Source organism: Giraffa tippelskirchi, chromosome 1 (assembly GCF_054371585.1).
Source record: "Giraffa tippelskirchi isolate mGirTip1 chromosome 1, T2T-mGirTip1v1.2.pri, whole genome shotgun sequence".
Taxonomy (NCBI): Eukaryota; Metazoa; Chordata; class Mammalia; order Artiodactyla; family Giraffidae; genus Giraffa; species Giraffa tippelskirchi.
The window spans coordinates 107,182,517-107,196,301 of NC_137275.1; the positions used below are offsets into that span (position 1 = coordinate 107,182,517).

Genomic DNA, 13,785 nt, shown 5'->3' on the forward strand with positions numbered 1-13,785 from the left:
CCCACCCCCCGTCACTCCATCCAACTGCAGCTGGTGCATGACTGTCACAGAAATGCACAGCTGTTCTGTTCTGTGCCTGTTTCTATGGCCCCTCTGAAGTCTGCAGTGTCCCATCTCTGAAGGGCCAGGACGTGTGTCTGCCTGGCTCCCTGGGGAGGGGGGCAGCCGCCTGGGATGTGCACATGCTTTGTAGGTGACGTCTTAGCCGTGTCACCTTTCTCCAGGGGCACAGGTGTGACAGCACTGATGGTATCATCTGAGGAGACCCCTTCTTTCACTGAAGTGCTCATCTTGGACCCACGGATGTTGACAAAGAGCCCAATGCGTGTTGGGGTTGGATGCCGCACAGACAGACGGTGCCGGCCCGCCACCCTAGAGTGGGGCTCAGGATCTGATTGGTAAGCTGAGGGCCCCACTGCCGACTAGGAGTGCAGAGACCTGGTGACCGGGCCCCATCCAACGTGTGGACACAACGCTGACAGCTTTTAGTCCTGTTTGGGTTCTGGGGACAACACGATCTGCATCCACTCATTTCACCTGACTGATGGTGGGACTTGCAAGTCACTGTCTCATGGGGGCCCCTGCACCACACGCTGTAAAACTTGCCCCCACTGAGCTCTGTGCGCATTCCATAGGTGCCCTCCCCCACTCCTCCGCTGAAGAGGCCTCCTTTTGTGACTCCTCAGTACCTGACTACCTGCGGTGGCCACGGGCACCCCCGGGCTTGTGACCTCAAGTGCTGCCTTCCTCAGCCCTGCACTTAGGATCCCGGAAAACAGGTGCCCATGACCCTGAGCCTGTGACCCTCTGGACTCTGCCCTCCCCGATTCGGTTGGTGATAGCAGCACCCCACAGTGTGGAACTGGGACCAGGCCTCTTGTGGAGGGCAGGGGTGTGGGGCTGAACCTGGGGCCCTGGCAGGCCCCACCCTCGAGCGGGACTTGTCCTCTCTGCCCCCTGCCCTCAGTCCAGGCCAGATGCTGGGGAGTTGGAGGAGGTACCCCAATCCCAGACCATTCAGCTGCCTGGGGACACCCAGAGATCACCTGAGTGAACAGAAACGGGAGTTGGCAGATTCTATAGATGGAGTTACCACCAGTGTGTGTGCAGGAACTCAGGGATTTGGGGCTACTCTCCCATCTCTCAAACCAAGTGTCCTGGCAGAGGAAGGGGGCCAAGGCTGAACAGCTGGCTGCCCTTCAGGCAGCGGTCTCAGCCCCAAGGCTGGCCGACCAGGGGCCCTGTCTGGGAATCTCCACGTGTGCCTGCCCCTGGCCTGGAAGCCTCTCCCTTTGGGTTGAAGGACTCCAGAGATCTTTGCTTTACAGGTACCCAAACAGAGAGCCAGTAGCAGACTTGTCTACATCTGCTAACCCCCAGACAGCCCTCCTGGGACATGCCTCATCCCCCTGGGAGTCCTAGATGTCATCCAGATGTCACCCACAGCAAGGACTCCTGTCCCATCTCAGAAGACATTGCTAGGCATGAAGGGAGTGCTCGGCGCACCCGCCTTCCACATACACCCCCGGCAGCCGATCTAATTGGTTCAGTTTGGAAGCCAAGGGACTCTTCCAGAGCTCTGATAGAAGTTAAACAGTACCACATGCCACCTTTCCACCTCCTGTGAGTGTCACCATTACTACAGACACCAATCAAGCGAACTTTCTGTCCCTGGGGACTTCACTTCCCCCAACATTCCCACCCCCACCACTCAGACACCCCAACCACTTATAGTGGCCATGAGGATGGGAACCTCTGAGGTTCTCGTTTCCAGTGGCCACCTCCCCACCTGACCCTGTCCCGCCTGGTCAGGGGCCTACTTTGCTTCCTGAGGAGCATTTGTCCTCCTCCCTAAAGATATGAGTCATCACCAAGGTTTAAAAGGATGTCAAAGTATTGTAAGACCTAAAATCCCATGTGTACCCTGTGTGTGCTCAGTCGTGTCTGACTCTTTGCGATCCCGTGGACTGTAGCCTGCCAGGCTCCTCTGTCCATGGAATTCTCCAGACAAGAATATTGAAGTGGGTTATCATGCCCTCCTCCAGAGGATCTTCCCAACCCAGAGACTGAACCTGCATCTCTTGTGTCTCCTGCATTGGCAGGCAGGTTCTTTACCACTGAGCCACCTGGGAAGCTATAGAGGAGGACAGACGTCCTCTGGTCTCTTAGGGTGTGTGGCTGAGTCTAAGCATTAAACTGACATAAGATGGGTGAGCAGGAGGAAAGCATACACATCTTACTGATATTTGACACATACTTGGGACCTTTCAAAATAGAATGAAGTCCCAAAGAACTGAGCAGAAAATTAAAAAAAAATTTTTTATTGGAATAGAGTTGATTTACAATGTTGTGTGGTTGTGTGTTTCAGATGTACAGCAAAGTGAATCAGTGTGTGTTTTACATACACATATATTCACTCTTTTTTAGATTCATCAGTGGAAGGAGGCTTATCAAATGGTTGGCAGGTCCCAGAAAGGAAGCACTAATGAGGTTGATTTAACTCAGAAGCAAGAGAAAGCATTGGAGTGTGTTCAGCAGGGTCAGTCAGCCTCCACCTTACACACTCACTGGTGGCCCAGGTAGCAGGAGGCAATGGGGTGGAGAGGCCGCCAGCAGTCTGGCAGGGAAGCACTTGTTTCAGCCATCCAGGTGAGCATGGTGATGCTCGCGCCAGTCTGTGGAAAACGGGAGCAAGAGGTGCCAGATTCTCTTGGTGCTAGGAGCTCAGGTTCACTGGGATTTGAGTGAAGATGCTCAACGATCTTCACACTTCTAATTTGAGCAGTGATTACACTAATCCCGAGAGAAGAGAGGAAGAGAAATAGATCTAAGGAAGAATACTGTAACTGAAACCCAGGGAGCAGAAGCTCTTAGGAAAGGAGACCCTGGCAGAAATCTTTCACGTGTTTCAGAGAGAAGCCAGCGCACTGTGGGCCAGGGGAGCATCGTCTGGATTTCTCTATCACTGAAGCATCACTGGTGTTTGAAGAGCAGTGCCAAGGACTAAAGGGTTGGTCCCAAGGACTCAGAGGAAGGGGAGGAGGTGCAGACAGTGTGTGTAGACCACAAGGGGGAGCCGTGCCAAAAAGAGGAGGGAGAGAGTGCCACAGGAGATGAACCTTGGTGGTGTTTTCAATGGAAGTGACCTGAGTCTGCTAGTGGAATGAACAGCAGCGCCTTCCAGTTGACAGGGTCAAGGGGGAGTACAACTGGCTGAGGAAGAAGGAACTGGGAAGTTTGAGGTGGTACCTGGTCCCATCGTAGGGGGCTAGTGTTGGGTCTGGTGGTGCCTGGTGTCTTCTCAGACTCTAAGACCGAGAGGGTGAGCGTTCATCACAAAGTTGAGAGAGAACTGAAAACAGAGATGTCCTCTCATCAGAAAGGACTGCAGAAGAATGTCAAGGGCTGTGGAGTTGTACCATCAGTTCTACCATCATTGTAGAACATGCAGAAGTCTTGTGGGAAAGGCATCAGCTATGTCACAGTTTGATGGGACACGAGCAGGGTAAACTTGCCCTGTGTCCAGACAGAACACTGGGGAAAGTGGATCCAGATCGTCAGCTGCAGGCAAGGTATGGAGGGGAGCCAGCAGCGGACTGGAGAGGTGCTGCCTCGGAGCTCACCCAACAGGACACACTTCTGGGAGGTCCCCAGGGGAGGCAGCTGGAGGGAGGGGCTGACACACAGAGAGGGGTTTGTGATTGTTGACATGCTGGACAGGGTCCAGGTGTGGTCACGGGAGTAGGTTGTTGAAGTGGAGAGTGAGACTAGAGCTTCCGGTGCTGTTGAAATATGCTGGGTGGAAGAGGGGGAGGACTGGGTCAGGGGTTGCTGAGGTTTCACATCCTCAACTCATTAAAAACCCTGAACAGCCACAAAATACCACACATACCCAAACACTTCCCATCTCAACAAGTGAACCGAAGGAGAAACCAGAATGAAATCAGTTGTCCATCAGTGAAAGGCTCTCAGTTGTGGAGCTTGAAGGGTGGATCAGGTCACAGAGAAAACTGTGGGCAGACCTGTAGGCCTGATCCTGGAGCTCGTCCTTGAGGCCCACAGGGAGGTTCTATGCGTGCTGGCCGCTTGGGGAGGGCAGCTGCCTTAGTGAGGGTGGCGGGGGCGGGGGGAGGCAGGCAGGGGGGCACAGTTGGCTCAGGGCAACCCTCCAGGAAGGGAGCTGGTGGCACTAAGACCTCATCCTCATTCCCCTCAGGTCTCTTGCCCAGGCTCTCATTCAGCCAAATCCGATGGACCCAGAGAACCCCGGAACCCTTTTGAAGTAGCCTCTGTGGCTCAGTTTCCCAGGGCAGAGAGAGCAGGTTGGAAAATAGACATTTATAGGGCAAATGAAGGGTACTGAGAACGTTTTTACAGCAGAGTGAGAGTATTTATTCAGAGAGGCTTACAGCATTATAGAAGAATTCTTCCGCTCTAAGGGGCTTTCAGCTTGAAGGGGAAATGATGATAAGCCTGTGTTTCGCTTAACTTTTCCTGTGTGAACTAGGAGCCACCAAGCAGGCTGTATTTTTGATTTGTTTGAAGCTGACTTCTTGTGTTTATTTCTGCTCAATCTGTATACACTGCATCTTGAAGGCCTTGAATATTCACATTTGGAAAACATCCAACAGCTTTGTCTTTGCACTCCAGGGCCTTGAACTGTACTCTTGTCTCCAAGCTCTGAAATGGAGTGACATGGGGGACCTCAGCTTCCCCAGCTTCTGTAAGGGTAAAGCTGGAGGTCTTTGGAGACTGATGGTTCTTCTGGCAGAGTCAGGGAAGAGTGCCATGTGCACAGACTGTAAGGCCACCATTCAGCTGTGTTATCTGACTGTGTGTGGTCAGTCCCTCAGTCATGTCCGACTGTTTGCAACTCCATAGACTGTAGCCCGCCAGGTTCCTCTGCCCATGTGATTTCCCAGGCAAGAATACTGGAGTGGGTTGCCACGCCCTCCTCCAGGGGATCTTCCCAGTCCAGGGATCAAACCCCTGTCTCTTGTGCCTCCTGTATTGGCAGGTGGATTCTTCACCACTGCGCCACCTGGGAAATCAATAATAAATAGAATTCTCTAGGCAAGAAAACTGGAGTCAGTAGCCATTCCCTTTTCCAGGGGATCTTCCTGACTCTGGGATCGAACTCAGGTCTCTTGTGCCTCCTACACTGTAGGCAGGTTCTTTACCATCTGAGCCACCAAACCAAATGGGCAAGGGAATTGTAAAAAATTATCTAATAACTGTGATAGTGAGTCATTTCCAGTTGATTGCCAAGTGTCAGTGTAATCTGTTTAAAGGAAACCAGTGTGAGATGAAGTATTTCCTGCCATATCATAGACAAGGATGTCACAGCCTTCAGCTGTTTTGGCCCTCCAAATGTGAATTTCTGAGCCCCGAGGGTGGCCAGGAAGAACAATGCGTGCTATCTGGCAGCCATGGAGCTGCCACCACTCCCTATGGTGAACAAGGAACTAAGGATGTGAATAATCACATCACAGGGCAGTGGCCCCAGATAGCTGAGATGCATATGAAAGGGATGATTTCAGTGAGCCCAGACTCTTGCATCTTCCCATACACAGAAAAGTGCAATTCCTTAATGAGATATCTCGTCTTCCCTCAGTTCAGTTCGGTTCAGTCATTCAGTCATGTCTGACTCTTTGCAACCGCATGGACTACAGCACGTGTTCCCTGATTAGCAATAATCTTTTGATTTTCAGACTACCTGCCCCTTGTTGCAAGCTTCTACATTACCTGACTTCCCACCCTCCCCTCCTCTCCCTGTCTCCTCAGAGCAGTTCTCTCAGGGTCACTTGAGAGGCTGTCTCCCGGGCTTGATGCCCTAAAAATTCCCACCAAATGAAACATAACTCTCACCATGTTTAGTTTTTAACTAAAACCGTGTCCTGTGATGTGATTATTCACATCCTTATTTCCTTGCTCACCATAGGGAGTGGTGGCAGCTCCATGGCTGCCAGATAGCAGGTATTGCTGTTCCTGGGCACTCTCGGGGATCAGAAATTCACATTTGGAGGGCAAAATTAGAGGAAAACTTATATTTTATAAGTTGACACCACTTTTGAGAATCTTCCCTAAATCTAGTTCCATTTGCTTTATCGGGTCAAAGGACGTTCATGCATTCGGCATAGAAGCAGTGTCTCCACAATGCCAGGCACTGTGGGTGTGGGAATGCCCAGATGTGAGCCACAGAATCACTGGGCAAAAGGGATCAGACAGCTGAGCATACGTGTGACTGTGGCAGCCCACTTCCCTGCATATGGTGATGAGAAGGGGCAGCCTGTCTGACTGTGATGATGGCCAGCTGGGGGATAGGTGCAGCCTGAGGACAGCTCTGCAGTGCTGGTGGGAAGAGTCTTCCAGTGGGTGACACTAAACCGAACTCTACAAGTCCAAAAGGGGGTAAGAGCATTCTAAGCAGAGGGAACAGTGTATGTGGAAGCTCTGGGGTAGGAAATTTGTGTTCAGGTGACAAAGCGAAGTCCGGTGTGTCTGGAGAGAAGTGAGTGCACGAAGGGAGAGAGGCTGGAATGCGGCTGGAGAGTGGCTGGTGAGGGTGGGAACCCCCAACACAATGTTCGCCCTGTTCAGGAGTCTGTATTTTGTTCCACATGTAGTGGGAAGATATTGAGAAAATGTAATTGGGGACGTGGCCTGATTGAGTTCATCCTCGAGACATGTCTATTGGCTATGATGTGAAGAGTGCAGGGGTGGGCCCAGGGGAGCTGGGAGGTCAGCCAGGAGGATATTGTAGATGACCTGGGGGCCATGAACGTGGAGAAAATGCTTAGATTTGAAAGATATTTTGGAAAGTAAGATACAGAGGAATTATTGATGGATTGGTTATGGGAATTAAAAGAAAGTGTGTGTCAGGATTTTGTGTTGGCTGAATTTGTCAGTGTTTATGTAAACTTGGCATGGTTGGCCAATATGAAACGATGTATGATGATGAGTCAAGCTTCCAGGGCTTATTTGCATCTGCTATTTTTAAATCAACTGGAAAGCTATTTAATTTGTTTAAACTAAACTAAAACAACAAATAAAAGCCATTCACCAATTTCTCCCACACCCACTTCTTGTAACTACATGCGTGTTCTCTATATATTTGAGCTTGTTTGTGTGTGTGTGTTTTAAGATTTCACATGTGAAATCATTTTTATGTCTGACTTATTGATTTATTTCACTTAGCATAATGCCCTTGACGTCCTTCCATGATCACAGATGGGAAGATGTCATTCTTTTTTGTAGTTAAATAATATTCCATTCTATGTATACATACTACAGTTTCTTTATCCATACATCCATCCTTCAGTGAACACTTAGGTGGCTTCCTATCTTGGCTGTTATACATAGTGCTGCAATAAACATGGGGGATGCATATATCCTTTTGTTTTCTTTGGATAGACACCCAGAAGTGGAATTGCTGAATATAATTGCAGAATATGGCAGTTCTATTTTTAGTTTATTGAGGAGCCTCTGGTACTATTCTGAATGGCTGTAACCATCTCACATTCCCTCTAAAAGTGTACAAGAGTTCCTGTTTCTCCATACCCTCGCCAACAATATTTTTTTAAATGTGTTTACTTAGTCTCTGAGCAATGGACATTCAGATTGCTTTTTAAAATATTTTTGTTTATTTTATATTTTTATTTTTTGGCTGTGCTGGGTCTTCACTGCTGCATGGGCTCGTCTCTAGCTGAGGCGAGTGGAGGTTTCTCTCTAGTTGTGGTGCACTGGCTTCTCAATGCAGTGGCTTCTCTTGATGTGGAGCATGGGCTCTGGGGCATGAGGGCTTCATTTGTGGCACATGGGCTCAGTAGTTGCAGCTCCTGGTCTCTAGAGCACAGGCTTAATTGTTGCGGTGTGCAGGCTTAGTTGTACCTTGGCTTGTGGGATCTTCCTGGATCAGGGATTGAACCTGTGTCTTCTGGATTGGCAGGTAGAATCTTTACCACTGAGCCATCAGGGAAGCCTCCAGCCAACACATTTTATGTGTGTTCTTTTTGGTGGTGGCTGTTCTGACAGGTGTGAGTGATACCTCATGTGGTTTTGATTTTCATTTCTCAATGATGGGTAAAGTTGAGCATCTTTTCAAGTAACTATTGGCCATCTGTTTGTTTGCTTTGGAAAGACATCTTTCAGACCTCCTGCTCAGTTTTAATGGAGCATTTTTGTCTTTAATAGGTCCACTGTCTTGGTGGGGAAACTGGAGCAGAAATCTGGGAGCATCTCATCATTATCCACTGCCCCTTCCTGGCTCTTTCCGCTACCATCAGCAACCCGGAGCATCTGACTGAGTAGGCCTGAGCTTCAGTCTAGATAGAATACTTATCTGTTTTGAATGTTTGAATGTCATCTTTTCTATATGTGTTCTGGAAAGTTCCATAACCACCTGATGAATCTCTTACCTTATCTCTGAATATTCAGGGAATACACTCACTCCTCCTGGCAGGTGCTGAGCAAGGCCACACTCTGTAAAGGAAAAAAACCAAGGGTTCCCCCAGCTGGATCTGCAGTTGAGTAGGAAATTTCCCCCGTATCTCAAGAAAGGCTCACCAGAAGTGATTGATTTATTTTTCTTTTTCTTTGTCCTTCTGCAAAGAAATAGAATTAAAATAGTATCATGGCTCCCTGGTGGCTCAGACAGTAAAGAATCTGTCTGCAATGCAGGAGACCCAGTTTCCATCCCTGGGTCAGGAAGATTCCCTGGAGAAAGGATAGGCTACCCACTCCAGTATTCTTGCCTGGAGAATCCCATGGAGAGGAACCTGGTGGGCTAGAGTGCCGGAGTCCAGCTCCAGTGGGTCCAGGGGTTCCTTCAGGAAGGATGGCGTCGGTGATGCGAAATGAGAAGACACAGCGAATCTTAGCGTCTCCAAGTGTCTCCCGACTTTATTGTTTTCAAGACAGCTTTTATATTTTTAGTGATACATAGAAACAAATGTAAAGTATAGAGTCATACCAAATCAGCTTAATGGGTCGGCAGTTTTGACCATTATTGAAACCGTTTGCATCTCTTAGTTACAAAAAGTTTCATTATGTTTACATCATCTTCTGGCCCGGGGGCCTGCCAACACCCCGTGACTCTCCATTGACAGGGGTCGACCAGCCAGAACACTCCTGCATCCGGCACAGCAGGAAAGAATTCATCAACAGAAAGCCTCAAGGCAAAACCTGTCTTCGGTAATCCATCCCACGCCCGAGCCCGAGGGAAAAGAATGTGGTCCCATAAGGTCATGGTACAGCAAGTTGAAACAATGTAGCGCAAAGGTCACTTCTTAGCAAAAATCACCAGCTAAATTAACAATTGTCTTATTATGTATTAAAGCTAAACTTTTATCTCTAACTATTATGCTTTCATTATATAGGCTAAATATGTTAAGAGCAAAAACATAGTGAGTAAATATAGATTAAGTAACAGTTTCATAAAGCAATATTTCTTATATTTCCTAATAAGCCTTCTTTCCTACGAAGGGTTCTGTGCCCATTGGGGCTTTCTGTGCAGAGGCTCTCAATGCTGTTTTATTGTTAAGGAGCAGTCATGCACATTAGTTCCAAAGGCACAGGCACTCTTGTTAAACAGACTAAAATGCTAGCAAGGGAAGTTTAGATTAAAATACTCTATATCCTAGATAATCTAACAGGGCGCCACCGTTCGGGGGCCGTATCGATCAGGGTTCCAGATTGATCTATTTAGGAAGAGATCAGGAAAGGCCTTTTCCCTAAGTCACAGAAAATAAGAAGAGGTTTATTATAGCAAGCATCAGAAAGAGAGATATCATCTTTAAGGTGAGCGCTGAGACAGCCTTCCTTGCGAGAATCCCTGAGGCCTGAGTTACTCTGCTCATCAGGTCTTCTCCTCATGACTCTGTCATGGGTGGGATCTCGTGAGCTGGCTTCCGGCACTACAGTCTGTGGGGTCGCAAAGAGTCAGACACTTTGATTGAGCAACTAACACACACACATAATGACACAGTCTGCCATGGACCTTGAGACTTCTTATGTTGTCCCAGTTTACAGATGTTTGGAAAGATAGGGGAGCCTTATTAGTTGAAAGCCCCGTATCATTTTTCCATTGTGCTAGATCTTTGCCCACTAACAACAATTATAGCAAAGACTCTGATTTGCCAAGTGCCTTTCTAAGTACTTTGCATATGTTGATGTGTCTTAGATGGCCAACAACGCTTATGATTTATTATTTTAATTGCTGCTGTTAGGTAGATTTTCTGACTGCTATTATTATTTCCTTTTAAATATGAAAAACGAGGCACAGAGAGATTTTGTGATTCAACCAAGAGTCTCAGCCCAGGTTAAGGAGGCTGGAATTCAACCTTAGGCCATCTGGCTCCAGGGCCTATTCATTTATGTACAAGTTTTAAGGCACATAACATTTTCTGTATTTTGAAGTACTTGACATTTCAGGAAGTGGTTCCATGTTCTGCATAAGTAATACATAATTAAAATTTTTAAGGTGGCTACAATCTGTAAAACGGTACTGGAAACAAGCAGACAGTATGATTGAATGAAGTATTGCTTCTAAAAGAAATGCCAACTCCCGTGCCAGTTCCCACAAGAACTACTTGCTGATGAAGCAGTCATATAAAGTGAGACTTGGTAGGTTTGACACATTCATAGGAATTTTGTGTCTTCCTTTCAAGTTATCCCATCCTTGTGTGTCCATTCATTGGGAAATTCTTGCTCTTCACTTCCAGCGCTGTATGAAGAGAGATACGATGACTTAGAGAAGTACATATGTTCAGTGAGCAATCATGACATTTCCTGTGACCATTTTCACCTGTGTGCTGCGTTGACAACAGACCATGTGAGTGATACTTCTGCCATGTTTGTTCTGAGCAAAGGCTATTATTTATGTCATAATGCAGAGCTGCCTGGGTGGTACTCATCAGAATTACAGAATCAGTACTTTTAACAGATATTTAATCTGAGTTTTAAAAGCAACAAGAATAACTTCCTAGTTTTTATCTATTCCTTAATGGTGTATGCCTCTGCAAAGCTTAAAAATGACTGAACACTTTAACCTGAAGTTTTTTTGGGTTGATTTTTCTTTATTCTTGGATGTTATCTTTGCCCATTTTCCTTCTTCTCAGCACCCATGTCCATCCATCCACCTTTTTGGACACTGTCTCTTCTCTTAGTGCAGCTACAACTTTGTGTGGACAGTGTCTCATACACGTGAGAATTTGATCGCTGTGAATTAGGTTAGACGAGGAAAAGATGCTTTTCACTGACATAGCAATCACACTGTGATGTTTTGGTAGTAAATCAATAAGGTGGAAGTCTTAAGGAGACCTCATTTGGGGCTCTGGGGTTTGAGTGGGGGAAGATTTCTTAATTTTCTTCGCATTTGTTTTCCTTTTCCATTCTATTCTCAGGATGGCCCATTAAAGCTTTGGTTGCCTCTCAAAGTGATAATTAGGCAACAGTTTTGCTTCCAAGACTGAACAAGTTAAATATACTCTAAACTCTGTTGTCAGATGAAGCCTTCTGGTCTGACAGTTTTTAAGTCACATGCAGTTTTCTTTAGTTACAATAGTTGATGTCCTAGGGAGTAGTTCCAAGTTCTGCCTGAATGACGTATCTATCAGAAACATAACTTAGGTAAATAAAGAGGATAATTCTGATCCTGCTGAGCCTCTGATGGCTTTCTTTTGCAAACAGCCAAAGGCACAGCTCCTTGGTCAGGCTCCCGAGGTCTTCCAGAACCCAGCCCCAAGTGCTTCTGCTCATCTGCTTGATGGATTTTACTGGACGCCCTCATGGTTTATCTGTAAACTGGAGTGTTTCACCACAGATGCGCAGTACCAGTTGTCCAGACCCTGTTCATCTTTGATGGCCCTTCTCATGGGAAATCTCTTCAGAATCCTCTGTGACCTGCTTAGCTGGAGGGAGTCTTCTCTCCACGCACCTGGTCTGTATTTCCTGTCTGACAACAGTCGTGGTTGTCTTGCTGCTGAAGTTCCTTAACAGCTTGTCTTCTTACTGGAATAATTCCTTGAAGACAGATTTTCTGCCCTTGTGGTTTGTAGCTAGCTGGATTGAAATGTTTGTTACATGAATATAGACACCCAGAGGGAGCACATACTTTGGGTTCTAAGGATTTTATGTATCTTGTCTCCTTTAACCTTTGCAACAATAGGATGGACGCCTTACTGATACTCCCGTTTCACAAGCGAGGGAGGTAGGGCAGAGAGAACCTGTACTGCTGAGGAAGGGGTGGGGCTGGGGTGCCGTCTCACATAGATGACTCCAGAGCCTGCAGTTTCATCTCTGTGTTCTGAACAGACTGGTGGACAGATGCGTGAGTGAGGGACTGAGTGAGAATCACGTTATGGCCTTTGGGCTGTGACGCAGTAGCTTCTAAAAGCAATGGAATGCGTTCAGTGCAGTAATTTTCCAATAGGATTTTATTACAGGACTTTCTTTTTTGTGTGGCAATAGCTCTATCTACATCTAAAGAAAACTGAAATGTGGGTGAAATTCCTGTGACCTAACTCGTACCCCCAAACTGGAGTAGTGATGATAACCCACACATAGATAGCAAGCCTCCTTTCTCTGTGTCCATCTCCTCTTCTCTTCTCTTTCCACCTTGTCACTAGGCATTTCAGTGCAGCATTTACACAGTCCTCTGTTCTGTGTAGATGGTTCAGGGCAGGCTGTCTTTAGGTGGCAGTGAGCACAGGGGTTGGGAGAACTTGGTGAGGTTGGCATCTTGCTCCAAGTGCCTGTCTGCTATCTCAGTGGCTATTAATGGATGGCTGGGAAGCGGCTCCAGCTACTCTAACCCCATGTGACTCCTGCAAAGGTCATGCTGCTGCATGAGTCTCCTTTTGCAATAGGAACCCAGCTTGGACGGCATTAAATGTGTATGTTGACAGTTGTGTGTGTAGCGTGTGTTCATATGGAGTGTTTCCTAAAGCATCAGTGGCACAAGGCATGGCAGCCTCCCTGAGCAAGGAGGTGATCCCTGATCTTGTGTAGTAGACCTCAGGTGGACGTGAGGAGGTTGGGTGGTGAGGCAACATGAACAGAAGAGCTGTCCCCATAGGTGTCTGCGCTGTGGCTCTGCTGTCACACGGGGGCTCCAGAAGGAGGGGCTGAGTAGGTTTAGGGCCTGCCTCCATGTGAGGTTCATTTCTGGCACGGGGTGGAGTCCAACTTGGTCACCAGCTATCTGGCCACTCAGGGACAGCTGTCGGGACGGGGGTGTCAGCCCCAGCAAATGTGGGAGGGGCTGCGCATCTTTCTGCTGCCTGTGGAACTGTGCTTCCCGTCACCTGTGGGGTTGCGGACAGTGCGATTTGCCAAAACACCATCATGGTGTGATGCTGCATGTTCATAAATGAAGGAGGGTGTGAGCCTGTGACCTTTTATCTCTCTTCCTTGTCTCCCTGGGCTGGCTCATTAGTTGTCATACAGTGAACGCCAGCGGAATGGAATGGTGTGGCCCAGCTTTTGGCCACGGAGATTGTTAAATTGATTAAAAAATGAAGACCTGTAAGTTGGTCCGGAGAAGGCAATGGCACCCCACTCCAGTGACGGAGGAGCCTGGTAGGCTGCAGTCCATGGGGTCGCTAAGAGTCAGACACGACTGAGCGACTTGACTTTCACTTTTCCCTTTCATGCACTGGAGAAGGAAATGGCAACCCACTCCAGTGTTCTTGCCTGGAGAATCCTGGGGACAGAGGAGCCTGGTGGGCTGCCGTCTATGGGGTCGCACAGAGTCGGGCACGACTAAAGCGACTTAGCAGCAGCAGA

At 47.8% G+C, this 13,785-nt stretch overlaps 1 protein-coding gene across 50 annotated transcripts in view; it reads left to right on the forward strand.

Moving 5' to 3' along the window:
• Positions 1-13,785, forward strand: part of LOC145506319 (olfactory receptor 4A47-like) — a 162,726-nt gene that overhangs the window by 96,505 nt on the left and 52,436 nt on the right. For 15 of the 50 annotated variants that reach the window (XR_014053784.1, XR_014053824.1, XR_014053827.1 and 12 more), the window contains exons 5-9: positions 225-398; positions 8,194-8,306; positions 9,108-9,192; positions 10,481-10,623; positions 10,722-10,831. The gene's annotated coding sequence lies outside the window, so the exon portion shown is untranslated. Of the gene's footprint in view, positions 1-224; positions 399-635; positions 780-1,328; positions 1,928-8,193; positions 10,624-10,721; positions 10,832-11,688; positions 11,735-13,785 lie in introns of those variants that run through there. The other 35 variants (XR_014053821.1, XR_014053807.1, XR_014053817.1 and 32 more) reach the window with 14 other exon arrangements.